Source organism: Labrus bergylta, chromosome 24, assembly GCF_963930695.1.
Source record: "Labrus bergylta chromosome 24, fLabBer1.1, whole genome shotgun sequence".
Lineage (NCBI taxonomy): Eukaryota > Metazoa > Chordata > Actinopteri > Labriformes > Labridae > Labrus > Labrus bergylta.
In genome coordinates this window covers 13527932-13540431 of record NC_089218.1, presented here as the reverse complement: position 1 = coordinate 13540431, position 12500 = coordinate 13527932, and the positions used below count along the sequence as shown (strand labels likewise).

Below are 12500 nucleotides of genomic sequence, written 5' to 3'. Positions count from 1 at the left end.
AATACCAGGTGCTGTAAGCTTTTTCATTTTTTTCATCATATGCTTTTCTTTCATCATATAGAGACATATTCACATGTCCAAAAATTCAGCCAGAATCAATAATGTGGGGGAGCATTTGCTCCCCCACATTATGGCCGAGGGCATGAGATCTTTAAAAGGCCCCTTTCTGCACACAATAATGGCTTACGGCCATACCACCCTGAACACGCCCGATCTCGTCCGATCTCGGAAGCTAAGCAGGGTCGGGCCTGGTTAGTACTTGGATGGGAGACCGCCTGGGAATACCAGGTGCTGTAAGCTTTTTCATTTTTTTCATCATATGCTTTTCTTTCATCATATAGAGAAATATTCACATGTCCAAAAATTCAGCCAGAATCAATAATGTCCCCACATTATGGCCGAGGGCATGAGATCTTTAAAAGGCCCCTTTCTGCACACAATACTGGCTTACGGCCATTCCACCCTGAACACGCCCGATCTCGAAAGCTAAGCAGGGTCGGGCCTGGTTAGTACTTGGATGGGAGACCGCCTGGGAAAACCAGGTGCTGTAAGTTTTTTCATTTTTTTCATCATATGCTTTTCTTTCATCATATAGAGACATATTCACATGTCCAAAAATTCAGCCAGAATCAATAATGTGGGGGAGCATTTTCTCCCCCACATTATGGCCGAGGGCATGAGATCTTTAAAAGGCCCCTTTCTGCACACAATAATGGCTTACGGCCATACCACCCTGAACACGCCCGATCTCGTCCGATCTCGGAAGCTAAGCAGGGTCGGGCCTGGTTAGTACTTGGATGGGAGACCGCCTGGGAATACCAGGTGCTGTAAGCTTTTTCATTTTTTTCATCATATAGAGACATATTCACATGTCCAAAAATTCAGCCAGAATCAATAATGTGGGGGAGCATTTTCTCCCCCACATTATGGCCGAGGGCATGAGATCTTTAAAAGGCCCCTTTCTGCACACAATAATGGCTTACGGCCATACCACCCTGAACACGCCCGATCTCGTCCGATCTCGGAAGCTAAGCAGGGTCGGGCCTGGTTAGTACTTGGATGGGAGACCGCCTGGGAATACCAGGTGCTGTAAGCTTTTTCATTTTTTTCATCATATAGAGACATATTCACATGTCCAAAAATTCAGCCAGAATCAATAATGTGGGGGAGCATTTGCTCCCCCACATGATGGCCGAGGGCATGAGATCTTTAAAAGGCCCCTTTCTGCACACAATAATGGCTTACGGCCATACCACCCTGAACACGCCCGATCTCGTCAGATCTCGGAAGCTAAGCAGGGTCGGGCCTGGTTAGTACTTGGATGGGAGACCGCCTGGGAATACCAGGTGCTGTAAGCTTTTTCATTTTTTTCATCATATGCTTTTCTTTCATCATATAGAGACATATTCACATGTCCAAAAATTCAGCCAGAATCAATAATGTCCCCACATTATGGCCGAGGGCATGAGATCTTTAAAAGGCCCCTTTCTGCACACAATAATGGCTTACGGCCATACCACCCTGAACACGCCCGATCTCGTCAGATCTCGGAAGCTAAGCAGGGTCGGGCCTGGTTAGTACTTGGATGGGAGACCGCCTGGGAATACCAGGTGCTGTAAGCTTTTTCATTTTTTTCATCATATGCTTTTCTTTCATCATATAGAGACATATTCACATGTCCAAAAATTCAGCCAGAATCAATAATGTGGGGGAGCATTTGCTCCCCCACATGATGGCCGAGGGCATGAGATCTTTAAAAGGCCCCTTTCTGCACACAATAATGGCTTACGGCCATACCACCCTGAACACGCCCGATCTCGTCAGATCTCGGAAGCTAAGCAGGGTCGGGCCTGGTTAGTACTTGGATGGGAGACCGCCTGGGAATACCAGGTGCTGTAAGCTTTTTCATTTTTTTCATCATATGCTTTTCTTTCATCATATAGAGACATATTCACATGTCCAAAAATTCAGCCAGAATCAATAATGTCCCCACATTATGGCCGAGGGCATGAGATCTTTAAAAGGCCCCTTTCTGCACACAATAATGGCTTACGGCCATACCACCCTGAACACGCCCGATCTCGTCAGATCTCGGAAGCTAAGCAGGGTCGGGCCTGGTTAGTACTTGGATGGGAGACCGCCTGGGAATACCAGGTGCTGTAAGCTTTTTCATTTTTTTCATCATATGCTTTTCTTTCATCATATAGAGACATATTCACATGTCCAAAAATTCAGCCAGAATCAATAATGTGGGGGAGCATTTGCTCCCCCACATTATGGCCGAGGGCATGAGATCTTTAAAAGGCCCCTTTCTGCACACAATAATGGCTTACGGCCATACCACCCTGAACTCGTCCGATCTCGGAAGCTAAGCAGGGTCGGGCCTGGTTAGTACTTGGATGGGAGACCGCCTGGGAATACCAGGTGCTGTAAGCTTTTTCATTTTTTTCATCATATGCTTTTCTTTCATCATATAGAGACATATTCACATGTCCAAAAATTCAGCCAGAATCAATAATGTGGGGGAGCATTTGCTCCCCCACATTATGGCCGAGGGCATGAGATCTTTAAAAGGCCCCTTTCTGCACACAATAATGGCTTACGGCCATACCACCCTGAACACGCCCGATCTCGTCCGATCTCGGAAGCTAAGCAGGGTCGGGCCTGGTTAGTACTTGGATGGGAGACCGCCTGGGAATACCAGGTGCTGTAAGCTTTTTCATTTTTTTCATCATATAGAGACATATTCACATGTCCAAAAATTCAGCCAGAATCAATAATGTGGGGGAGCATTTTCTCCCCCACATTATGGCCGAGGGCATGAGATCTTTAAAAGGCCCCTTTCTGCACACAATAATGGCTTACGGCCATACCACCCTGAACACGCCCGATCTCGGAAGCTAAGCAGGGTCGGGCCTGGTTAGTACTTGGATGGGAGAACGCCTGGGAATACCAGGTGCTGTAAGCTTTTTCATTTTTTTCATCATATAGAGACATATTCACATGTCCAAAAATTCAGCCAGAATCAATAATGTGGGGGAGCATTTGCTCCCCCACATTATGGCCGAGGGCATGAGATCTTTAAAAGGCCCCTTTCTGCACACAATAATGGCTTACGGCCATACCACCCTGAACACGCCCGATCTCGGAAGCTAAGCAGGGTCGGGCCTGGTTAGTACTTGGATGGGAGACCGCCTGGGAATACCAGGTGCTGTAAGCTTTTTCATTTTTTTCATCATATGCTTTTCTTTCATCATATAGAGACATATTCACATGTCCAAAAATTCAGCCAGAATCAATAATGTGGGGGAGCATTTGCTCCCCCACATTGATGGGTGTTCACACCACCCTGAACACGCCCCGTTTACGGCAGAGACAGAGTGGAGCCCGGAGAGAGCAGACGTGCCAGAGAGAGCAGGAGTCCTTATTTTTCATTTTTGTTATATATGCCTTGTTTTGTTTAAAGTCCTCAGATCTTGAGTGATCGTCCCCCAGCAGTCACGGACTGTGAGGGGGATTGCTTTTCTTTTTTGCTTTTTTCTTACCTGTTTACCCCTTTTTTTGGGAAGACCTTTGATTTCTTAAATGTTTGCTAGCGGGCCGCTAGCAAGCACACACGGACGGATTACAAAGATGACAGGACAACGGACCGGAGAAAAGGAAAAAGAAATGGATAATGGACAAGAAAAAGGACAGACAAACACGGCATTGAAACAACGGAACGGATTAAACGACAACGAAAAGGACGACGGACAAAAAGGACTGATAAACATGGCAAACGAAACTAGGAATGGTATGGACAACGGAGAGAGAGGAAGAGAGAGGAGCAGTGAGCTGATTGCCCCAGCTGCGGACAATCAAGGACTGATTGGTGTGCAGAGTGTGAGAGGTGCAGAGGGAGCTGAGACAAGAGAGGCAAAAGTGGCCTACGAAAAAAAACTGACACTAAACATTGAAATGGTGGGGGAAAAAGTGCCTCTACAGCAGGTGATTAACAATTTAAAAATGATCTGCGGGGGCCTGCTGGCGTGCAGAACCGTCGGGCCGGAAAAACTGGAAGTAACAGTGAGCAACATCAAGGGAAAAGAAAGGCTGCTGGACGGCTTCAAAATTGGAGAGACAAGAGTTGTAGCCAGAGAACTAAACAATGACGAGCTGGTGGTGTCCTTTCTGAACCTGCCGGCCTACATCACGGATGAAGAAATCGTGTGGAAGCTGACGGGCTGGGGAGTGAACCCCACATCTCCGATTAAAAGAAGAATGTGGCCAGGGACAACAATAGCCGACGGAACAAGGTTTGTCCGGGTCCGGTTCAACGACCAGGTACAGTCGCTACCGTACTCCACAAAATTCAATACAGTGATGGGGAGCGAATTCTTCAGAGTCATTCATGACAGACAGCAAAAAGTGTGCAGGATGTGTATCCAGCCGGGACACATCCTGCGAGAGTGCCCGGAGTTCATGTGCCACAAATGTGGGGTGCAGGGACACTTTGCACGTGAGTGCAGCGCGAACCTGGCAAAATGTAAAAACTGTGGAAAAAGAGAAAATGACTGCGAGTGTGAAAATGAAAAGGAGAGCAGGAATGAGGCGGAGGAGGAGGTGTACAAGGACGCGGCAGAAGGAGAGGAGGAGGTGACTGGAGAAAGCGAGGAGGAGACCGGAGAGGAGGAGGGCAGCGGAGGAGAAATGGAGCAGAGCGGAGAGAGCGGAGGAGAGCAGGTGGCAGAGAACGAGTTGGAGACGCCGGAGCAGGCTGGAGGAGGGGGACAACAGAAGCAGCGGAAAACGAGCAAGAAAGCGAAAAAGGGAGACAGAACGGACGGAGAACCAGGGGTAAGCATGAGCACAAAGGGGAGGGAGGTGCCTGAGAGGGTGCCGGGGCAGGCGGGAGGGAGTCAAATCAGGGCAAACAACCTGACTAAAAGCGCCAGTCCAAACGAAACGGACAGCGAAATGGATGTTAGTGAACTGGCAAGCGCGCAAAAAAGACTGAGTTTGGGGCAACGAAAGAAGTTGGCTAAAAAATTAAAAAGTAAAGACAAATAATGGCTGGAAATAACCCTGGTAAATCCGTTTGTTTTTCTTTTTTTTCCTTTTTGATAATGGCCTTAATTTTATTTTCTATCAACGCCAATGGACTACGAAGCAAGGAAAAGAGACAATCCATGCTTTCCTGGCAAAATGACATCCTGTGTGTGCAGGAGACCAGGTGGGATGATTCCCTGGTAGAAGACATTAAAAAAGACTTTGTGGGCCAAATCTTTAGCTCCAATGGTACGCCAAGGGCGAGAGGAGTGGCGGTTCTAATCAAAACGGATCGGGTAACAGGGGTTAATTTGGTGTACGGGGATAAAGAGGGGAGAGTTATAGTTATAGACTGTATGTACGAAACAAAAAATTTAAGAATTATAAATATATATGCGCCGAACGGAGAAAAAGAAAGGAAAACGTTTTTTATAGAAATAAGCAAATGGTGGGAAGGAAACTGCGTGATAATCGGCGACTTCAATGTGGCAATGACGCCAACAGACGTATCAAAAAATAATGTGTTCAAGGGGGACGTAAGCAGAGGGGCACTGAAAGACCTAATAATAACCAAGCAGTGCTTAGACATATGGAGATTGCTGCACCCATGGGAAAGGGCTTACTCTAGAAGGCAAATCGTGCTAAACAGACTGAAACAATCAAGAATAGACCTCTCCCTGGTGACATGTGAGGTGGTGAAGTGGGTAAAAAGCGCTGAGTATAAAACCAATACGTGGAGCGATCACGCAGGAATGACAATCACATTTGGAAAAGAAACTGATTCACGTAAAGGAGGGATATGGTGCTTTAACGGAAGTCTGCTAGAAGATGATGCGTTTGTGAAAAGCATGAAAAAATTCTTGAATGATGTGGGATATGAGTGGGGGGAGAATGAAGATATGAATGTGTGGTGGGATGGGGTAAAAGTCAGAATCAAAAAAAAGTGCATTAACTATAGTAAGGAGAAAAAGTGGAGAGAAAATCAAATGGAAGAGAATCTAAGAAAACAACTAAGTGAGGAAATAACATTGCTCGACAGTGCAGATAATGCTTGCGCAGAAAAATACATACGCTTAAAAGAGCAGTTAAAAGCGTTCGAACTAAAAAAATGTAGGGGCGCAGCGATTAGGAGCAAAATACAATATTTGTATGAAGGGGAAAGGAGCACAGCCTTTTTCCTGGGTCTGGAGAAACAAAAGCAAATAAAAACAGAAATAAACGAATTAGTGAACGCAGCAGGGGAAAGGGTGACGGATAAAACTGAAATATTAAAAACGGTCAAAGGCTACTATGAAAGCCTGTTCACGAGACAGGAGTGTGATGGTGCGAGCGCGGACAGAGCTGTGGGTGCCTTAAAGAAGGAACTTAGCGACGAGGATAAAATATGGTGTGAAAGTGAGTTTACGGACGGAGAAATCAAAAGCGCTCTAGAGGGTTTAAACAGAAACAAAAGTCCTGGTAGCGATGGCCTAACTGCTGAATTTTATTTAGCTTTCAAAGAACAGCTAGTACCCATACTAGGCAAACTAAGTAAATATATTGAGAGAGTCAAATGCATACCGAAAAGCTTGGGGGAGGGGGTGGTTACTATTTTCTACAAAAACAAGGGGGACAATAAAAATCTGGACAACTACAGACCAATCAGTTTACTAAACACAGATTACAAAATCATAGCAAAAACAATAGCCAATAGAATCAGGGAAGTAATAGGAACTATCATAGAGCAAACACAATCATACAGCATACCAAACAGGGACATAGCAGACTCAATCATTTCAATAAAACAGACGGTCAGGGACATGGAAAGGGAGGGGGGGATATGGTTAGGGATTGATTTAAGTAAGGCATTTGACAGAGTGGATCATGGGTTCATGGGGAGGGTTTTGGAGAAGTTTGGGTTCGGGGAGAGAATGCGAGAGTGGATAAATGTGTTGTACAAAGGGGCGGAAAGTAAGATAAAATGTAACGGGGCTTTAACTGATGCATTTAAGATCACAAGATCAGTAAGACAGGGGTGTCCGATGTCAGCGCTGCTGTATAGCTTGGTGGCAGAGCCGCTGGCAGCGCTGATATCGGAAGACGGGAGCATTGAAGGAATAGGGGAGGAAAATGTTAAAATAATCCAATATGCGGATGACGTGAATATAATGGTGAAAAGAGAGGAGGATATAGAACTAATACTGAAACACGTGCAAACCTATGAAAGGGCATCGGGGGCAAAAGTAAACGAAAATAAGTCTGAAATTATGCTACTGGGAAGGGAATCAAATTACGCTAATAGGTGGGGATTTAAAACGGTGGGGGAGAGAAGAAAAGTGCTGGGAGTGAGTGTGGGGAAAAACGAGAATGAATGTGATGACGAAACATGGAAAGAGGTGGTGGGTAAAATTAAGAAAACTTTGAATTTGTGGAGGGCAAGGGGCCTATTGCTGAGAGGAAGGGTAGCCGTAACAAATGCTCTCGTGTTGTCCAAAGTGAATCATGCGCTGAGTACTTGCGCGCTCCCGGACTGGGCCTTCGCGGAGATCTCAAAGATCATTAGGGACTTTATTTGGAGAAACAAAGCAGCGAGTATAGCTCACAAAACAATAATAGGGGCTAAAGATCAGGGTGGGTTAGCTTTGATTGACTTACTGACAAAAAAAGTAGCACTAAGAGCCAAATTGATAGGCAAATTTAAGGACCAGAGCCGGAGCGTAGGTTGGAAAAATCATTTCAAACAACATCTGTGCAGTTTTGGACTCCACAACGAGGACAACCTGCACCAGATAAATAACCCGGACGCATTTAAACACTTGCCACGGTTTTTCCAGGAAGTACTCAATGCGTGGTATCAGGTTTCAGCCTGGACTGTACCGTAATGCGGAACGAGAGGGTCAGTGCTGCGGCTGCCCTTCCTCTCAAGCCCGTATTTTAAAAATGGGGAGAGGGCAATCAAGTGCGAGGCAATGGAGAAAGCGGGATACATTAGAATAGGGGATTTAGTGAACGATGAGGGGGAGTTTGATGTACAAATGGTGTTGGTGGGGTTAAAAAACAAGGGGTATGTGTGCAGAAAGGATGTGATTGAGAGAGTGTTTGAAAATGTAAAATTGTCTTTGTCGAGCGAATGGGAAAAACTAATCAAGGAGAAGGAGGGAGCGATGCGGGACGATGCGGTGGGGATCTCCCTGTGCCTAGGGGAGAAGAAGCACAACATTACTGATGTCACCACAAAAATTTGGTATAGATGCGCAATCACACATAGAATACAGAAACCCACATCTGAAGTTAAATGGACAGACACATACCCAGACATAACAAGCAACATGATATGGAAAAACATTAACATACCGCACACACCGCATGCAATATTTGACTTAGATTTCAAACTGAGGCACAGGAGGATCTTCACCTGCATCGTCCTGCATCAAATCCACAAGGAGAGGTATGAAAGAAAGTGTTGTGTATGTGAAAGTGTGGATGAGGATTTGGTGCATTTGTTTGTGACATGTGGGGAATTGGGCGTGTTTTGGGGAAAAATAAGGGAAATGTTGGGGAAATGTAGTGAGAATGAGTGTTGGAATGAAAGGGGGTGGGAATTGTCGGTGCTGTTGGGGGTGGGAACGAAACAAAAAAACCACAACGTTATGAATATGATTTTAGCCTTTGCACGCAAAGCGGTTTTTAACAGAAGGAATTTTGCATTGTACGAAAACAAGAGAATGAATGTGTGGAGAATGTTTTCGAATGAATGGAGAGCACACCTAAAATTGTTGCACGTTGCGAATGAGAGTGAGTTTGTGAGAATGTTTGTGGAAGGGGCGAAAGTGTGTGGGGTAAATGAAGAGGGCATTGTGTGGGACGCATAATTTATTTTGTTTCTGTTACGGTTTTTCGTTGGTCATGGGGAAAAATGGGTGGTTTGATTTGAGGGCCTTTTGGTTTGCAGGGGAGGTTGAGAGCTCTCAAGGGGATTTTGTTTGCTTTGGGGTTTGTTTTCGGGGGTTGTTTACTTTGAGGGAAGAACTCAAGAGAGTTTTTAAGTGTTTTGGAATCAGGGGAGGTTTTGATTTTGTTTGCTTTATTTTGTTTTCTTTGGCAAGCGCTTGCCTCTGAGGGGAGGTTTGATTTATATGGTGTATGTTTTGGTATTGTATTTCTTGTAAATGATGTGTAAATAATATAAATGTTTTTGTACTTTTGATAATAAAAGATAAAAAAAAAAACACGCCCGATCTCGTCCGATCTCGGAAGCTAAGCAGGGTCGGGCCTGGTTAGTACTTGGATGGGAGACCGCCTGGGAATACCAGGTGCTGTAAGCTTTTTCATTTTTTTCATCATATAGAGACATATTCACATGTCCAAAAATTCAGCCAGAATCAATAATGTGGGGGAGCATTTGCTCCCCCACATTATGGCCGAGGGCATGAGATCTTTAAAAGGCCCCTTTCTGCACACAATAATGGCTTACGGCCATACCACCCTGAACACGCCCGATCTCGTCCGATCTCGGAAGCTAAGCAGGGTCGGGCCTGGTTAGTACTTGGATGGGAGACCGCCTGGGAATACCAGGTGCTGTAAGCTTTTTCATTTTTTTCATCATATAGACACATATTCACATGTCCAAAAATTCAGCCAGAATCAATAATGTGGGGGAGCATTTTCTCCCCCACATTATGGCCGAGGGCATGAGATCTTTAAAAGGCCCCTTTCTGCACACAATAATGGCTTACGGCCATACCACCCTGAACACGCCCGATCTCGTCCGATCTCGGAAGCTAAGCAGGGTCGGGCCTGGTTAGTACTTGGATGGGAGACCGCCTGGGAATACCAGGTGCTGTAAGCTTTTTCATTTTTTTCATCATATGCTTTTCTTTCATCATATAGAGACATATTCACATGTCCAAAAATTCAGCCAGAATCAATAATGTGGGGGAGCATTTGCTCCCCCACATTATGGCCGAGGGCATGAGATCTTTAAAAGGCCCCTTTCTGCACACAATAATGGCTTACGGCCATACCACCCTGAACACGCCCGATCTCGTCCGATCTCGGAAGCTAAGCAGGGTCGGGCCTAGTTAGTACTTGGATGGGAGACCGCCTGGGAATACCAGGTGCTGTAAGCTTTTTCATTTTTTTCATCATATGCTTTTCTTTCATCATATAGAGACATATTCACATGTCCAAAAATTCAGCCAGAATCAATAATGTCCCCACATTATGGCCGAGGGCATGAGATCTTTAAAAGGCCCCTTTCTGCACACAATAATGGCTTACGGCCATTCCACCCTGAACACACCCGATCTCAGAAGCTAAGCAGGGTCGGGCCTGGTTAGTACTTGGATGGGAGACCGCCTGGGAATACCAGGTGCTGTAAGCTTTTTCATTTTTTTCATCATATGCTTTTCTTTCATCATATAGAGACATATTCACATGTCCAAAAATTCAGCCAGAATCAATAATGTCCCCACATTATGGCCGAGGGCATGAGATCTTTAAAAGGCCCCTTTCTGCACACAATAATGGCTTACGGCCATACCACCCTGAACACGCCCGATCTCGTCCGATCTCGGAAGCTAAGCAGGGTCGGGCCTGGTTAGTACTTGGATGGGAGACCGCCTGGGAATACCAGGTGCTGTAAGCTTTTTCATTTTTTTCATCATATGCTTTTCTTTCATCATATAGAGACATATTCACATGTCCAAAAATTCAGCCAGAATCAATAATGTGGGGGAGCATTTGCTCCCCCACATTATGGCCGAGGGCATGAGATCTTTAAAAGGCCCCTTTCTGCACACAATAATGGCTTACGGCCATACCACCCTGAACACGCCCGATCTCGTCCGATCTCGGAAGCTAAGCAGGGTCGGGCCTAGTTAGTACTTGGATGGGAGACCGCCTGGGAATACCAGGTGCTGTAAGCTTTTTCATTTTTTTCATCATATGCTTTTCTTTCATCATATAGAGACATATTCACATGTCCAAAAATTCAGCCAGAATCAATAATGTCCCCACATTATGGCCGAGGGCATGAGATCTTTAAAAGGCCCCTTTCTGCACACAATAATGGCTTACGGCCATTCCACCCTGAACACACCCGATCTCAGAAGCTAAGCAGGGTCGGGCCTGGTTAGTACTTGGATGGGAGACCGCCTGGGAATACCAGGTGCTGTAAGCTTTTTCATTTTTTTCATCATATGCTTTTCTTTCATCATATAGAGACATATTCACATGTCCAAAAATTCAGCCAGAATCAATAATGTCCCCACATTATGGCCGAGGGCATGAGATCTTTAAAAGGCCCCTTTCTGCACACAATAATGGCTTACGGCCATACCACCCTGAACACGCCCGATCTCGTCCGATCTCGGAAGCTAAGCAGGGTCGGGCCTGGTTAGTACTTGGATGGGAGACCGCCTGGGAATACCAGGTGCTGTAAGCTTTTTCATTTTTTTCATCATATGCTTTTCTTTCATCATATAGAGACATATTCACATGTCCAAAAATTCAGCCAGAATCAATAATGTGGGGGAGCATTTGCTCCCCCACATTATGGCCGAGGGCATGAGATCTTTAAAAGGCCCCTTTCTGCACACAATAACGGCTTACGGCCATACCACCCTGAACACGCCCGATCTCGTCAGATCTCGGAAGCTAAGCAGGGTCGGGCCTGGTTAGTACTTGGATGGGAGACCGCCTGGGAATACCAGGTGCTGTAAGCTTTTTCATTTTTTTCATCATATGCTTTTCTTTCATCATATAGAGACATATTCACATGTCCAAAAATTCAGCCAGAATCAATAATGTGGGGGAGCATTTGCTCCCCCACATTATGGCCGAGGGCATGAGATCTTTAAAAGGCCCCTTTCTGCACACAATAATGGCTTACTGCCATACCACCCTGAACACGCCCGATCTCGTCCGATCTCGGAAGCTAAGCAGGGTCGGGCCTGGTTAGTACTTGGATGGGAGACCGCCTGGGAATACCAGGTGCTGTAAGCTTTTTCATTTTTTTCATCATATGCTTTTCTTTCATCATATAGAGACATATTCACATGTCCAAAAATTCAGCCAGAATCAATAATGTGGGGGAGCATTTGCTCCCCCACATTATGGCCGAGGGCATGAGATCTTTAAAAGGCCCCTTTCTGCACACAATAATGGCTAACGGCCATACCACCCTGAACATGCCCGATCTCGTCCGATCTCGGAAGCTAAGCAGGGTCGGGCCTGGTTAGTACTTGGATGGGAGACCGCCTGGGAATACCAGGTGCTGTAAGCTTTTTCATTTTTTTCATCATATGCTTTTCTTTCATCATATAGAGACATATTCACATGTCCAAAAATTCAGCCAGAATCAATAATGTGGGGGAGCATTTGCTCCCCCACATTATGGCCGAGGGCATGAGATCTTTAAAAGGCCCCTTTCTGCACACAATAATGGCTTACGGCCATACCACCCTGAACACGCCTGATCTCGGAAGCTAAGC

The 12500-nt window shown here is 45.6% G+C and overlaps 17 non-coding genes and 8 pseudogenes across 17 annotated transcripts; all 25 read left to right on the top strand.

Moving 5' to 3' along the window:
- Positions 1-20, top strand: part of LOC136178221 (5S ribosomal RNA) — a 109-nt pseudogene extending 89 nt beyond the window's left edge.
- Positions 21-181: 161 nt separating this feature from the next.
- LOC136178297 (5S ribosomal RNA) lies at positions 182-300 on the top strand. Its single transcript, XR_010665685.1, has one exon. It is a non-coding gene; the product is annotated as a 5S ribosomal RNA (ribosomal RNA).
- Positions 301-445: 145 nt separating this feature from the next.
- Positions 446-554, top strand: LOC136178266 (5S ribosomal RNA; annotated as a pseudogene).
- Positions 555-715: 161 nt separating this feature from the next.
- On the top strand, positions 716-834 carry LOC136178296 (5S ribosomal RNA). Its single transcript, XR_010665684.1, has one exon. It is a non-coding gene; the product is annotated as a 5S ribosomal RNA (ribosomal RNA).
- A 143-nt stretch (positions 835-977) lies between these two features.
- On the top strand, positions 978-1096 carry LOC136178295 (5S ribosomal RNA). Its single transcript, XR_010665683.1, has one exon. It is a non-coding gene; the product is annotated as a 5S ribosomal RNA (ribosomal RNA).
- A 143-nt stretch (positions 1097-1239) lies between these two features.
- LOC136178349 (5S ribosomal RNA) lies at positions 1240-1358 on the top strand. The gene has a single exon (XR_010665759.1). It is a non-coding gene; the product is annotated as a 5S ribosomal RNA (ribosomal RNA).
- Positions 1359-1503: 145 nt separating this feature from the next.
- Positions 1504-1622, top strand: LOC114918001 (5S ribosomal RNA). Its single transcript, XR_003806646.2, has one exon. It is a non-coding gene; the product is annotated as a 5S ribosomal RNA (ribosomal RNA).
- A 161-nt stretch (positions 1623-1783) lies between these two features.
- LOC136178348 (5S ribosomal RNA) lies at positions 1784-1902 on the top strand. Its single transcript, XR_010665758.1, has one exon. It is a non-coding gene; the product is annotated as a 5S ribosomal RNA (ribosomal RNA).
- Positions 1903-2047: 145 nt separating this feature from the next.
- LOC136178347 (5S ribosomal RNA) lies at positions 2048-2166 on the top strand. Its single transcript, XR_010665757.1, has one exon. It is a non-coding gene; the product is annotated as a 5S ribosomal RNA (ribosomal RNA).
- A 161-nt stretch (positions 2167-2327) lies between these two features.
- LOC136178248 (5S ribosomal RNA) lies at positions 2328-2436 on the top strand (annotated as a pseudogene).
- Positions 2437-2597: 161 nt separating this feature from the next.
- LOC136178294 (5S ribosomal RNA) lies at positions 2598-2716 on the top strand. Its single transcript, XR_010665682.1, has one exon. It is a non-coding gene; the product is annotated as a 5S ribosomal RNA (ribosomal RNA).
- A 143-nt stretch (positions 2717-2859) lies between these two features.
- LOC136178250 (5S ribosomal RNA) lies at positions 2860-2968 on the top strand (annotated as a pseudogene).
- A 143-nt stretch (positions 2969-3111) lies between these two features.
- LOC136178220 (5S ribosomal RNA) lies at positions 3112-3220 on the top strand (annotated as a pseudogene).
- A 6255-nt stretch (positions 3221-9475) lies between these two features.
- On the top strand, positions 9476-9594 carry LOC136178293 (5S ribosomal RNA). Its single transcript, XR_010665681.1, has one exon. It is a non-coding gene; the product is annotated as a 5S ribosomal RNA (ribosomal RNA).
- A 143-nt stretch (positions 9595-9737) lies between these two features.
- On the top strand, positions 9738-9856 carry LOC136178292 (5S ribosomal RNA). The gene has a single exon (XR_010665680.1). It is a non-coding gene; the product is annotated as a 5S ribosomal RNA (ribosomal RNA).
- Positions 9857-10017: 161 nt separating this feature from the next.
- Positions 10018-10136, top strand: LOC114917985 (5S ribosomal RNA). Its single transcript, XR_003806630.2, has one exon. It is a non-coding gene; the product is annotated as a 5S ribosomal RNA (ribosomal RNA).
- Positions 10137-10281: 145 nt separating this feature from the next.
- LOC114918017 (5S ribosomal RNA) lies at positions 10282-10390 on the top strand (annotated as a pseudogene).
- A 145-nt stretch (positions 10391-10535) lies between these two features.
- Positions 10536-10654, top strand: LOC114918012 (5S ribosomal RNA). The gene has a single exon (XR_003806655.2). It is a non-coding gene; the product is annotated as a 5S ribosomal RNA (ribosomal RNA).
- A 161-nt stretch (positions 10655-10815) lies between these two features.
- On the top strand, positions 10816-10934 carry LOC136178394 (5S ribosomal RNA). The gene has a single exon (XR_010665826.1). It is a non-coding gene; the product is annotated as a 5S ribosomal RNA (ribosomal RNA).
- Positions 10935-11079: 145 nt separating this feature from the next.
- Positions 11080-11188, top strand: LOC136178245 (5S ribosomal RNA; annotated as a pseudogene).
- A 145-nt stretch (positions 11189-11333) lies between these two features.
- Positions 11334-11452, top strand: LOC136178291 (5S ribosomal RNA). Its single transcript, XR_010665679.1, has one exon. It is a non-coding gene; the product is annotated as a 5S ribosomal RNA (ribosomal RNA).
- A 161-nt stretch (positions 11453-11613) lies between these two features.
- On the top strand, positions 11614-11732 carry LOC136178346 (5S ribosomal RNA). The gene has a single exon (XR_010665756.1). It is a non-coding gene; the product is annotated as a 5S ribosomal RNA (ribosomal RNA).
- A 161-nt stretch (positions 11733-11893) lies between these two features.
- Positions 11894-12012, top strand: LOC136178390 (5S ribosomal RNA). Its single transcript, XR_010665817.1, has one exon. It is a non-coding gene; the product is annotated as a 5S ribosomal RNA (ribosomal RNA).
- A 161-nt stretch (positions 12013-12173) lies between these two features.
- On the top strand, positions 12174-12292 carry LOC136178404 (5S ribosomal RNA). The gene has a single exon (XR_010665841.1). It is a non-coding gene; the product is annotated as a 5S ribosomal RNA (ribosomal RNA).
- Positions 12293-12453: 161 nt separating this feature from the next.
- LOC136178233 (5S ribosomal RNA) overlaps positions 12454-12500 on the top strand; it is a 109-nt pseudogene continuing 62 nt past the window's right edge.